Source organism: Mangifera indica, chromosome 13 (assembly GCF_011075055.1).
Source record: "Mangifera indica cultivar Alphonso chromosome 13, CATAS_Mindica_2.1, whole genome shotgun sequence".
Classification (NCBI taxonomy): Eukaryota; Viridiplantae; Streptophyta; class Magnoliopsida; order Sapindales; family Anacardiaceae; genus Mangifera; species Mangifera indica.
This window is the reverse complement of record NC_058149.1, coordinates 2,529,380-2,542,698: the sequence shown is the minus strand read 5'-3', so window position 1 is coordinate 2,542,698 and position 13,319 is coordinate 2,529,380.

Sequence of the window (13,319 nt, the reverse complement as noted above, 5' to 3'; positions counted from 1 at the left end):
TTATGTAACTTGATGCACAACCATGTATGACCTATACACGTCTGTGTATTACATCCTCAAATTAAAATAAAATGCAATCAACCCTAATTCTCTTTATTCTTTGCAACACTAGTTGTATAGATTGAAAGAGCTATTAGGGGAGAGTCTTGTAGGCTGATGTGTGTATGAAATACACACAAATAGGGTTATAATAGTATAGTTTTAAAGTGAATTTTGGTCCATTTTGTTAAATTCTTTAAGTTTTATTTAATCTTGATGGCTTGATCTTATTTTGTTCTTTGAATTATATTTGTAAATGATTTGGAGTCATTCAAGCCCCTTTTAGAGTGAAAATGGAAGCTTAAAGAAGCAAATGAGAAGGATTTACATCAAGAGGCAGAGAGTAATTATGGGCAGTCTTATGGTCATAATTGGTGCCTATAATTACTAGGCGTAAATAAATAAAAAAAGAAAACAGAAAATAGGGTTAAATGACAAGTATAAAAAGAAAATTACATCTTCTCCAAAGGGGAACCAAATAATCAACAGCTAAAAGGATTTTTAGAGAGAGAAAGCTTCAAGAAACAAGTAGAAGAGGGAAGATCCAAGCTTAAAAATAGAAGACCCAAGAGAATCAAGATTGGAAGACCTTAGAGTTTTTCTTATCTCTCTTATTATCTTCTTTTATTAATTCAAAATGTCTCTCTCTCTAACTTTATCTTGTAGTTTGAACTTTACAACCATGAATAGCTAATTTCCTTTGCTAGGGTTTATGATGGATCTATAAATTCTCAAAGATTATGTAATGGGTTTTGATTTTTAATTAATGATGATGAATGTTTGATTTAGCAATTGTGATTTTAACTTCTTGCTTGGTGTTAGGGCCCAATGCCATGCTTGTTTGTAGATTGGAGTGTGATATTGAAAAATACATACCTAATTAGTTCATACCTTTGCTAAACCTAGGGTTTTATTTAGAGATAAATATAAATCTTTTGTGGGCAAATTGATTGTCATAGAAATTAATGGGTTTTGATTAACAACATACCACAAAAGTAGGTAAGCTCTTAATCTTAACACTCCTAATTAACCTTGAGAGAGGAATTGGGTAAAATAGGATAATCAACCATCAACAATTCATCTTATCATTGATTTTAATTGGATTCGTTACTGATTTTTGAGTAATTGATAGTGAAATCATAAACCCTAGGCTTCTCTATAATTGGTATTTAGCTTTTAATTTGCTAGGTAATTATTTTCCTTTGTTAATTTCAATTTAGTTAGTTGCTTTATTTTATTATTTTTAATTCAGTCCCAATCCATAGCATTTCTATTTCTCTAGCTAATTTAAACTACAAAACAAGCTAGTATTCAACAACCAATCTCTATGGGACCAACATCTTTCTATATTACTTGATTGACTCGCATACTTGTGAGTCATTGGCAACATGGACATCGAAGAAACTATCGTTAATTGTCGAAAATGTCACAATTGGTTAAGTAGGAAGCAAATCACTAAAGGCCAAGTTTGTTGCATGACACCCTCTTATTTGACACGAAATCTTTAGATTCTTATTTGTAAGTGCATGGTTTAGGGTTGTCAAGACATGATAGTGCTATCAAATCTCTTATTCTTGATTATATATGAGATTGTGGTGATTTATATGCGTGTGTATTGCCTTGAAAACATAGAATTGAAAAGGCAAAGGTTTCATAGCATAATTTGTGATATGTGCATATATTTTTTATGTGGTTGAAGAATTTCAATTACTGAGTGTTAAATAGACTTGATGATTGATACACATTCATATAAGGATAGAACTAACATGTTTGTGGCATGAATTATGATTGTTTAGGATGTTTGATATAATAATGTTGTAGATGTGTTATGTACATTGGTTATCGATGCATGTTTCTCAGAAAATGAATTGTATAGGGGACTTGGAGACTCTTTGTATCGACCTTTATGTGTGTTTGAATAACCTTATACGTAACTAGAACAATGTAAAAACTTCTAAGGTGTGAATTCTAGATTATGACACACGACTGTATATGGCTCTATACATGGTCATATGTCGTTCCAAAAATTTCAAAAATTTGAGATTCTCATCCTTTTTCTAAGAGAAAACATGAATGATTGTGTGGTATAGGATACATGCTAGTATTTGGCTTTCTAAAAGTGGACAACTTGTATGGTTGAAGACACATGGTTTGTACACGTGGATCATTGTGCATGGGAGTGTGTCCAAGTTATCTCCTCGTGTGCACCTACTATATGTATGATCATGTATTGAGTGACACAAATTTGTCTATATGGGTTATGAGGCACACGAGTGTGGGTAGAGAGGCACATGATCATGTACCCCTAGACAAGACAAAACATAATTATAGCTCTAGGCTATGTGCATAGAAGAGGAGAGTTAAACAAGAAGAATAATGAGTAACAAAAGAAAAAAGAATTTAAGAAAGACTTAGTGTAGGTGTCTGACTACGCAGATGATGACATAAGCTCAAACTAAGTCAAATTTAGGTTGAAAGCCAATAACCTTAAGGCTAGTGTCACACATTTAGATAGTTACCAGTTATGTGTATAAGTGACGAGAATCGTAAAGGTAATAGGGCTGGATACTTATGAGATGCATCAGGCATTTGATGCCAAGATGCATAGTTCAATTTAGGTATGCATGGTAAAAATGTAATTTTTAGATATTTCTCACATAATCAATAGGATGCACCAGATATGTGCCTAAAGTAGAGGTCATCTTCAAATGGTTAGTCAATAGTTCCAATCAACTTATATAGTAAGGGAATGAGCTACTATAAATAATTCCTTGTGTGATCAAGGTGTCCTAATTATTTAGCCCAATAAGTCATTTGACATGCGTGCAAGGCATAATAGTAGCTTTCATTAGGGCATCAAATATGTTGATTCCATCTTAGGTTTTTACAACTTTCGTGGATGACCCATATCAGGGCACCAAGGTGTCATACTATGACCATTTCAGCTTATGAATAAAATACAAGTTTTATCATTAGTTATTTATAATAGTTTTAGGTGTCAAAAGGCCACCACTTATTGATTTTTACTCGTGCGTTTCCTTTCACATGTTTTGTATGTAAAGGTGAATAGTAAGACAGACGTGAGACTCAACGATCTAGAAAGCAGTTGTGTAAGGGAAATAGGTGCTTGTAGCATTTCAGTTCTATCAAACATACAACTGTCACTATTGTTATTATTATTTTCAGACATAATAATTACTAATAATTTATGTAGTTATTTTATATCAAAAATTTTCATATACTTACTATTTTATGAGTTTTGATTAATAAAACAGTTATTTTTATTACCGTACCTTTTTGTACGTTTTATGATTATGATCATACATTAATAATTTTAAATAGTTTAATTATGCACATATTTTGAGATTGCTTCTCCATTAGGGGTATATATCTGAAAAAGGGTGTTACATTATAAGTCTCAAGTTTTTGAACCATAAGTAAATTTATCCACCAATGCGATTTCTCCTCGCAATGGCAATTGGATCATAGACTCAAACGCCTCATACCACATCGCATCTAATCTTTGGAATTTGTCTGTACACTTTTAATATAATAGAACCAAGGACATTTATGTAGGTGATTGTAATAACATTTGCAGCTCACATAAAAGTTCTACTAAACTTAATGCTTCAAATATTTCCTTTGCATTTAACAATATATTATGTTCACCTCTCATTAAAAGGAACTTATTCTCAATCTCTTAATACTTCAATTCCAATAACATATCAATTGAATTTTTTCCTATTGTTTTCATATGATGAACTTGAGCATAGTGGCAACATAAGTTAGAGGGCCAAGTAATGAACACCTTTATGAATAACCATCATCCCTATCATCTTTCTCACTAGTTTTTGCCTTTAAGACATTGTCACTATGGCATTAATGTTTTGACTATCTCAACAAGTATACTTTTCATCCAATATTATCTAATCACAATTTGCCTTTATTTAAATTATCCACTCTACAATCATATAACTCATGTTTTTGTAATAAAAGTCACAAACTTCCTTTTAGAGTTTCCTCTCTTCAAAGATCTAAACGTTTAAAATTGATTTTTACTGATATTTGAGGCCTTCCTTCAATATTAGCTTATGATCATCATACACGATACACATGGTTGTACCCTTTAAAGAAAAAGTGTGATGTCAATATTGTATTTGAATTCTTTAAGACATTAATGGAAGAATTTTTTCAACAACCCATTATTACCCTCTTGCCAAATAGAAAATCATTAGTGTTGTTTTTCTTATTGTTTGTGTACACATCATGACTTCTATTATTGAACTAAGATCAATTCATTATTTCTAGATAGAATCAAGGGATGATTGATTGAGAATTGTAGTTTGTGTTGAACCTATGATAACTTTGAAGAGTCATATGTCTAAGCTTACCACAAACTTGACAAAATAGTTTTCCTCTTCTAATACCTTTGCCTGTTGCCGTGCTTATGTTAAATTATTGTACATAACTAACTTTTTCATTCACATGTAGAGAACCAAATCTAGATGTATTTATCATAGCCAAATCTAGATGCTCCAAAATTTAAAGTTATCATATTCTATACCTGATGAAATCAGGTTCACTCATCATGTCATTGTGATTAAAATTTATATTTAGCAAGGGATTAATATATCAATAGTATCTTAAGGTTTGACATGATTGACGATATTAGCATAACCATTCTGGAAGTCCATGTAAATTATCAAATTCAATGTTGTAATAACTTTTTCAAGTCTCATTTTATATCTTTGAAGTAAATACTAAACATCTTATAGAATTAGAAAGTCAGTTTCTGTAACACCTATAGGTATGTCTTGAAAGTAAAATAGTCTTTGTGTTTGATGAAATTGGGTTCACTCATTCTGTCATTGTTGACCTGGCTATCGTATGACAGTTTTTGGTGATGTTATCCAGCAAAAGAAGAGGTAGCAATCCTAGAGAGAATGAGACTTGCTTGTCATCTTAAAGTTGCTAGAAAATAGAGGTAAATATGACTCTTCTTGCCTTATTTTATGTTGGAGCAATAGTGGACTATGGCTTTTTGCCTTTGCCAATTAGTATATATGTATGGTGAAGTAAAGTTTGATCGTGGCAAAAAGAATAGTAGACAAGTAAAGGGTGTGAATTTCATATTAATGACTTTATGATAAGGATTTGTATTCTACTATGCATGATATTCTTGATTGTGATTTATGTTTAAGTGAATGCATATTTTAGTTTATATGTGATAGCTTCAATGAATACAATGTTTTGATTATTGACGAGAGAGTGGTGATTAAGACATGAGGTAGCATGTGTTGTTGATTTTTTATAGAATCGTGTATTGATGGTGTGTAACCTAACTTGATTATGTAGTCTAGGCCTCTAAATCATTACTACAATTTTTGTTTCATAGGGATCAAACCTCGGGTAGGAAATTAGGTCAATTCATTTTTCTTTTGGGTTCAACGCACAACTATAATGTATGGGACATACGCTTATGTGCATAAATCCTAGATTATATATATATAATTTCGACGATCTAAGCATCATTAGATGTCGTTGACCATTGAACGATAAACTAGGGTATAATGTTCACCTGTGTATGACTTTGACATGACTATATATAGGGCAAAATAACTATAATACCTTTGAAAAGTAGTGAATTCGAAGATGAATGAAAAAGAATGGAAAGTGTATTAATTACTAAAAGGGCACATGCCTATGTTAGCGAGACATACCTCCATGTACAAAAGAATATGTTACATATGAAGAGGCCATAAGGAAACAAGTCATGTATGTTTAAAAGAGGATACACCTTGTGTATCCTAACAGACACACTCATGTAAGAAGGGTAAAAGAAAGAAATAAGAAAAAAAACTAGGTAAGAGATCGGGGGGTTGTATTGAGAAATTGTATAGAGATCTTGAGTACATAATATTACCCTATATACCTAAAAGATGAAATTTCAAAAGGACACAAGATGTGTTTTAGGTGAAAACGAGAACAAGTTTGGGTTAAGTTAAGTTAAGGCTTGAGATGCATGCATGCTAAATATCATAGGATTGTTATGAGAGGTACCATGAGTACACATTCCCTACATTGCTCATAGTAGGGCACACCCATAGGATGACACTATACCATCAATAGGATACTAGCTTGTAGTAGAACCCAGTTGAGATTATGTTTTGGTGTAGTTGAGCAAAGAAAGAACTCACATGGCCAAGGTGTCAAATCTCTGTATTTGATCCAGTCTGATTAGCCTAGTATACAGTTACATATATAGTTTTCAAATAATGATGCTTTCACTGATCGATTATATGATCACATTAGTTAAGAATTCAAGGAGTGGTTCCTTAGTGATCAAGTGAGGAATAGTTAACCCTAAAACTTTTAAGGTCACACCAATTAGAAATATAGGGAATAGTTCCTTGGTGATCAAGTAGGTCATAGTTTGATTCGAGAGTTTGAACATATGGCCTAGACATTCTTGAGTTCAATATGAGTACACAAATGAGACATAAGACATACCATAATCCTAATAAGAGTTTGATATCTGGTTGTGGATGATAGAGGTAGTATAGGTTGAGACCAAAGGTATTTTAGGGACTATAAAAAAGTTAGTAATACAGTCTCTTACTTGTTGAGTGATTTATCACTCATTCCCCTACTTTCATATATGTAGGTATAAGTGATTGTGATGGTTATGGGACAAGTGGTGGTCTGTGGGTATAGAGATAAAAAGGGTATTTTCTCTATTTTTAGATGTTTTCAGTTTATGTACTAAATGTTTTATCACTCATTCTCTTACTTTCATATGTCTAGGTACAAGTCATCATGATGGCTACTAGACAAGTGACGGTCTATAGATATAGAGATGAGGAGGGCATTTTTGCCATTTTCAGATGTTTTCAGTTTATGTTCTTTTGTTTGCTTTTATGAATTTGGCTACACATGTTCATAACTTTTTTGTTTATTTTTCATATTTAGGACATCTTTTGTGTGTTTCCGATGTATGTGTTCAAAGGGTATTTTCATAATTTTCATAGATTAATAAAAGAGGTTTTGTTTAAATAATTTTATAAAATACAATAATGTGTTTTTAAAATAAATGCATGTTCAAATGACATAATTAATAACATTTTCCTTTGAAGAGTAGTACTTTTGGTAGTTATGGACTCAATTTGTGAAAGTAAGCTTACTACCACTACATACTACCACTACATCACTGTTCAATTCTAATCGATCCAATATACAATTAATATGTTCCCCATCATAAATAATTTATCCTTCAGTAATCAACATTTTAGCATAACCTTTCATCTTAAGCATGTAACTACTTTTACTATGATCAATCTTCTTAGTTTTATGAAGTAAATTTAGTATGCACTACAATTGTGACTTAGGTTCAGTTAAAAATTTAGTTTCTGAAGGTATGGTGATGGGACAGCAGTGTTGGAATTAATTAACCTTGTATGACATGTTCATAGTAAAGGATATAAGCAAGCCTTAGATTGGAATGTACATAACCTTGCAACTCATTTTCTCTTGGTGAAGTAATTTCATATGTATAACAATTTTATATGTGCAAGGTATGGTGATTGAAAATAGGGAGTGAGTGAAAACTAGCCTAGCAAAGTAGGTGCTCGTGATGGCTGTAATGTTGCGTGGTCAGTTGGCATGGCTTTCTTAAGGGCCTTATTGTCATTTCTTAGATTAATTGTGTCTGAAGACTTGTCTTATTGGATATTTGTAACACCTATAGGTACATCTTATCAAAGGTAATTTAGTCTTTTGTATGAGTTGGCATGAGAGGAAAAGTCAAAAGTTGAATTTAATACGACACACAATCGTGCATAGGGAAGGCCATGCTTGTGTGTCCCTACCACATCAACCGAACAAGTTGATTCAACATATATTAATTTATAAGTGATAGACAATGATATGTGTCTTGACACATGCTCGTGTGTCTGGTTGCAAAATTGGTTTATAAATTGGTGAATCGTGGTGATTTAGGAGACATATTTCATAACCTTAAATCACACGAAACCTTATAAAAGTGAGAGTGCAAGAGAGTTTGATATCCTGACTATCATGCAATGTCTTTGAAGAGCTCTCTCTGGTGACATGGTAATAAGGAAACTAGAGAGAATGAGGCTTGGTTATGCATAACAATCTTGTTAAAACAACATAAGTAGGCTTTGTTCTTCTCCTCCGATTGTGAATTTGTGTTATTCTTGTGAGGGGGGTCTCTTTCCACTCAAATATGTTATAGCAAAGTTGTAGGATTGATTAGGATGCATGAGTTTCATTTTTTTGATAAGTTTATGCTAAGAAAGTATATGTTTATGCATGTTAGTGTGATATAATGAAATATCGGTTATGGCGCAAACATGGATAGAAAAGAGAGATTATATATACCCATAATGCTTCCAAGAATAGGTTTAATTCATGAAAATAGCAAATACATGTATTTTGCACTGTTTGTATAGAAAATTATGATTCAAGATAGCATAAAGAACTAATTGATTGTTGAATGACCTTTTAATTACCATAGTATGATTCTTGAATGGTTAGACAAGTTTTCTTGATGATTGCATACTTTTGGATGTGAAAATATTTGTAGAACTTAATTAGGGCGCATATTTAGACTTGTTCCCAAAACTTGGAAGTCGACACACGATCATGTAGTATAGGACACACACTCGTGTGCACGACCCTCAAACTTTGGGGTAGGTTCTCATAATGTCTCGATGATCCCTAGATGTTATTGATTGGCCAACGATCATCTAGGGCAAATAGTTAAATTGTAAGTATCTTTAGCACGACTAAATAAAGAGTGAAATTACCAAATTACCCTTGCAAAGATGTATGGTCGAGTTGGGATTAGAAAGAAAGACTTAGAGTATTTTATATGAAGGAAACACAGACGTGTAGATGAGGGTACATGCTTGTGTTACCATGAATAGCGTTTATAGGTTATGGCCTCGAGGGAAGAAACAGTGAGTGTGAACATTAACTAGACACATGATCTTGTGTGGGTAGCATACACACTTGTGTATAAAGAGCAAAAAATTAATTTGACTTATAAACTAGGATAAAAAGAGAAGGGTCATCCTTAGAGATAAACTAAGTCTTAGGGTACATAGTAGTACCTCACATGCCAACCACAAAAGTATTTAGAGGCACAAACCAATAGTAGGGTGGAAGCTAAAGCATGTTATCCATTCTAGGATCACTACAAGGGGACACCATAAGAAATTATTCCCAAGGTCAAACCAACAGTAGGGTAATGCTTGTAATAGAGCCTAATTAAAGTACAGTTGAGTTGGGAAGTAATAACTTGCATGCCTAAGGTTTCGAATCCCTGTATTCGATTTAAACTGATTAGCTCAGTTATAATTAGCTTCAGATTCAGATGCTTCCACCATAATCAATAATGTCACACCAAATAGAAATCCGGGGGAATGGTTCCTTAGTGACCATGCAGGGACACAATTTGACCCGAAAATAAAGTATATAACCTAGTAACCCAACGTAAAGTATGAGCACCAGTTTAATAATCAAGACCTGTCATCATTCAGTAGGGAGTTTGATGCCATCTCCAGATGATAGAGTTTAGGGTCAAGGGCATTTGTGGGGAATTTAGAAGTTACCTAAGTTAGAGTCTCCTACTTATTGGGTGTTTAGCACTCATCCCCTTATTTTTTTGTGTACAGGTACATGTAATCGTAATAGTTGTGAGATGAGTGGCGATTAGAGGGCATAGAAAGCTGGAGGGCAATTTTGTTATTTCGCAAATTCTATTTCTTATTAAGTTTTATTCTAGTTTTATGATAGACTCCTTATTTTAGTAGTTTCGAGTTAATAAACATCTTCTATTATGCTTTTGGATATGGGTTTTTTTATAAGGATATTTTTAGTATTTCAATAAAAAGTTTATTTAGTTAATTATTATTATATTTTATGTTTTTGTTAACGTGTTATAGTGATCAATTTAGTAACACTTTCCTTTTGAGGGTAGTATTTATGGAGGGGGATGTTACCATATTATGTATTTAGGTTATAGACTATACTTGCTTTATTACATTGGGCATCTTTTGCACTTTTCTATGGTTCCTTTTAATACGGGTATTTTAGTTATTTCATATTTTTATGGTTTGTTGGTTAAATTTTGAGTTATTGTATGCTCTCATAGTCAATGTATGTGGTGTTTTCCTTCGAAGAGTAGTATTTTCAAAAGGGGGTGTTACAACAATTAAGACTAGAGAGTTTTAGATATTAGTCATTAGAGTGGATACTGAGAGTTTCCTTTATTCGGTTGAGATCCAATGAACCTTAAAATTGAATAGAGAATAAACCTGGGTTACAAAAGAGAAATGATTGATTTGATTGATTTACAGTAAGATAGATCATTCCTATTTATAGAGTATTTTCACTCATTCATTTCCTTTTGATTTTATTAGTGAGAGACATAGAAGTGGTGTTATTGTTGCAGGTGAGAGACATAAAAGTGATGTCAATGAAGCAGCTGGTTAATGATGGAGCGCCATGCGGCAAATGAACTCATTAAGATTTCTATAGTTGTGATTATGATCTATATTTATTGTGGATTTTTGTTATGAATTGTTAGTAGTGCAGACATTGAGGATAATGATTTTTTTTTTTTATTATGGTGTTTGGAATTGGATATTGGATGTGGATATATTATTATTATTATTATTATTGATGTTATTCAGAGCTGAAAGATTTGAGCATGTTATGAATGCTTGAGCAAGCATGATATTGATTTAGTAGCACTTACCTGAAGGAATATGAAGTGTTACAGGGCTACCATATTGTGTCTATATAAATTGACACAGCAGAGCTGCCTTAAACTCCTTCCACGTCGTTACAGACGATCGCGTCTCCATCCACGAAAACTAATTCAAAGCGGTCCTTTCCATACAAACCGATGCTGCTGAAATCTTCTCCCATTCTTGAATACGATTCAGTCTAAAATATCTCTCCGCTCGATACACCCACCCCACAGGATGCTCACCGTAAAAAACTGGTAATACTATCTGTCGAATTTCTGTTTAGCCGACTTTTCTAGCATTTCTAGTCAGCTCTCCGCTCATTGACAGCAACTCTGGACTCGCCATCTGCCTGTGTACCGATGTCTCTGCTGCTGGAGTTGACCCACCCCTCCGTGTCTGTCATCTTCCCGTGGTTCTCCTTTATCCAAAGGGACTTCACATCCTCTACAAAGGACCTTAACAGATCAATCGACTCCCTTATCTGTGATACATCCCTTTCCATATTCTATCATAACCTCGTTTTGACACCACTCCGATAGATTCCCCGATTGTTCCCAAAAAAATAAGTCCACACTAGAATCTGCACAAAATATTTCTAGCTTCTCAATACAAAATTTACTTCCTATTCGAGGTGACGTTACCTCCTCAATACAAAATTTACTTCTATTTAAAAAGCACACTCAATCATCACTTCTTTGCTTATTTCTTCTTCTCCTGCTACATGGTCTCCTTTTGTAACCGTTTTGCCTTTCTGCTCTTTTCCCTTCTCACGTGCTCTCTTCCTTTTTCTTGTACATGCTTTTAGCGGTCTAACACTTTCATTCCCTCAACTGAATAGTTGCTAACTTATGATTTGATTAGTGACTCTACTTTGACATAATAAAATAGTAAAATTAGTAAAACTTTCTCCATTTTTTTTCAGGGGTAAATAATTGTTAAGTTTTATAGAGGAAAAATAATTCTGGTTTTGTGGGAAGTAACTATTCTGAGTTGTAGAGATTATAACTCTTGCATCTCAAGCGTTATTTTCTGACCTCATGAGGTTTTTCATGGTAGACATTACTTTCATTTTGGTACCAGAAGCCTTAGCAGACATCACTTTGAGAATGTGTTAGGATAAAGAGACACTTATCCCAATCTTATAGGTTTGATTTTATTATAAAAAGGTAGTTAGGATTATCAAGAGATGGGAAGGAAGAAGAGTTAGGAATTTTGGATACCTTCGGACTGATTGTGGTAGGTCTCCGACATCTTCAATTGCAAGAAATAAGAGGCTCCAAACTTTTTGAATTGTCCAATTTGTTTGTTTGTATTCCCGTTATCAATAAAATTAGTGTGTTTTGAGTGAATAATGAGTTGGGATACTAATAAAATGAAACCACGTCGAGAAGATAGGAAGGCACGGCGGCATTGCAAATGGAACACAAATTAATGGCCAAGGAGGCTGGTAGATCCTTGACAAAAGGTCCAAAGTCACTAAAAAGTTGAATAGTCACAAATGGAGGTAAGATCGGTGCGGCTAGAGGTAAGATCAATGACTGAAAATGATGGTGGAAGGTTAATCAGCACCAATAAGATGAAAGGTACTTATAAAAAAAAAGTTGAAAGAGCACAATGATTGTAACAAGAAAGGTGAAGAGTTGCTGAAAAATGGCAAAGAAGTCGAAAAGTCACGGCGGAGGTTGATGGAAAGGTGAATTATCACCGGGAGAAGATAAGTTGACAAGGTATGGTGATGGGAGAGCAATAATTGACACCGCGAGAGTGGCGAAAAAATAAAAAGAATAAGAAAGGAGAAGGATAGGTCATCGTATGTAGAGACTAATGTTTTTAAAAAAAGATTAACAATCGAATCAATTATCTTATTGGTTCATAATTTGATCAATTCAATTGACTAGTTCAACTTTTAAACAAATTATAATAAATTTTTTAGAAATAATAGTAGAATAACTGAAAAATTTGTATCTTGATAGAAGAATCAGAATAAAGAGTTTCAATTGCTTAAAAATTTGCGAAAAGAAAAAATTAATCAGGATACCTAGACTTATGGTAGTTGAAACATATTATTTCCAACGAGTGACTATTATATATCTAATTTTAATGAAGCAATTAGATGAAAAAAAGTTATCATCTCATGATACCGAGCAAAAAAACATAATTCTATAAGTTATTGTCTCCAGCAATTATTTCACTTGATATGAAAAGTCATTCTATAGATTATTTAATGTCACTGTCATATGATGTTTCAAAACTTTTAAAGTTGGTCCATTATGTTATGAAAGGTTAAAACAAAAGTTCTTTCAAATTTCATGAAACAGTTATTTTATTTTATTTTTGGTTTTATATTTTTCTTATATATCTTTAAAAATTGATTTAATTTAATCTAAAATAATCAAACTTTGGTTAAACCTGGTTCTATTGATTTTAATCAATTTTAATCAAGTCAAAACCTAAACCAATTTTTAATGTGAATTAGATTACACTTGGAGCCAGTTTCTAGTT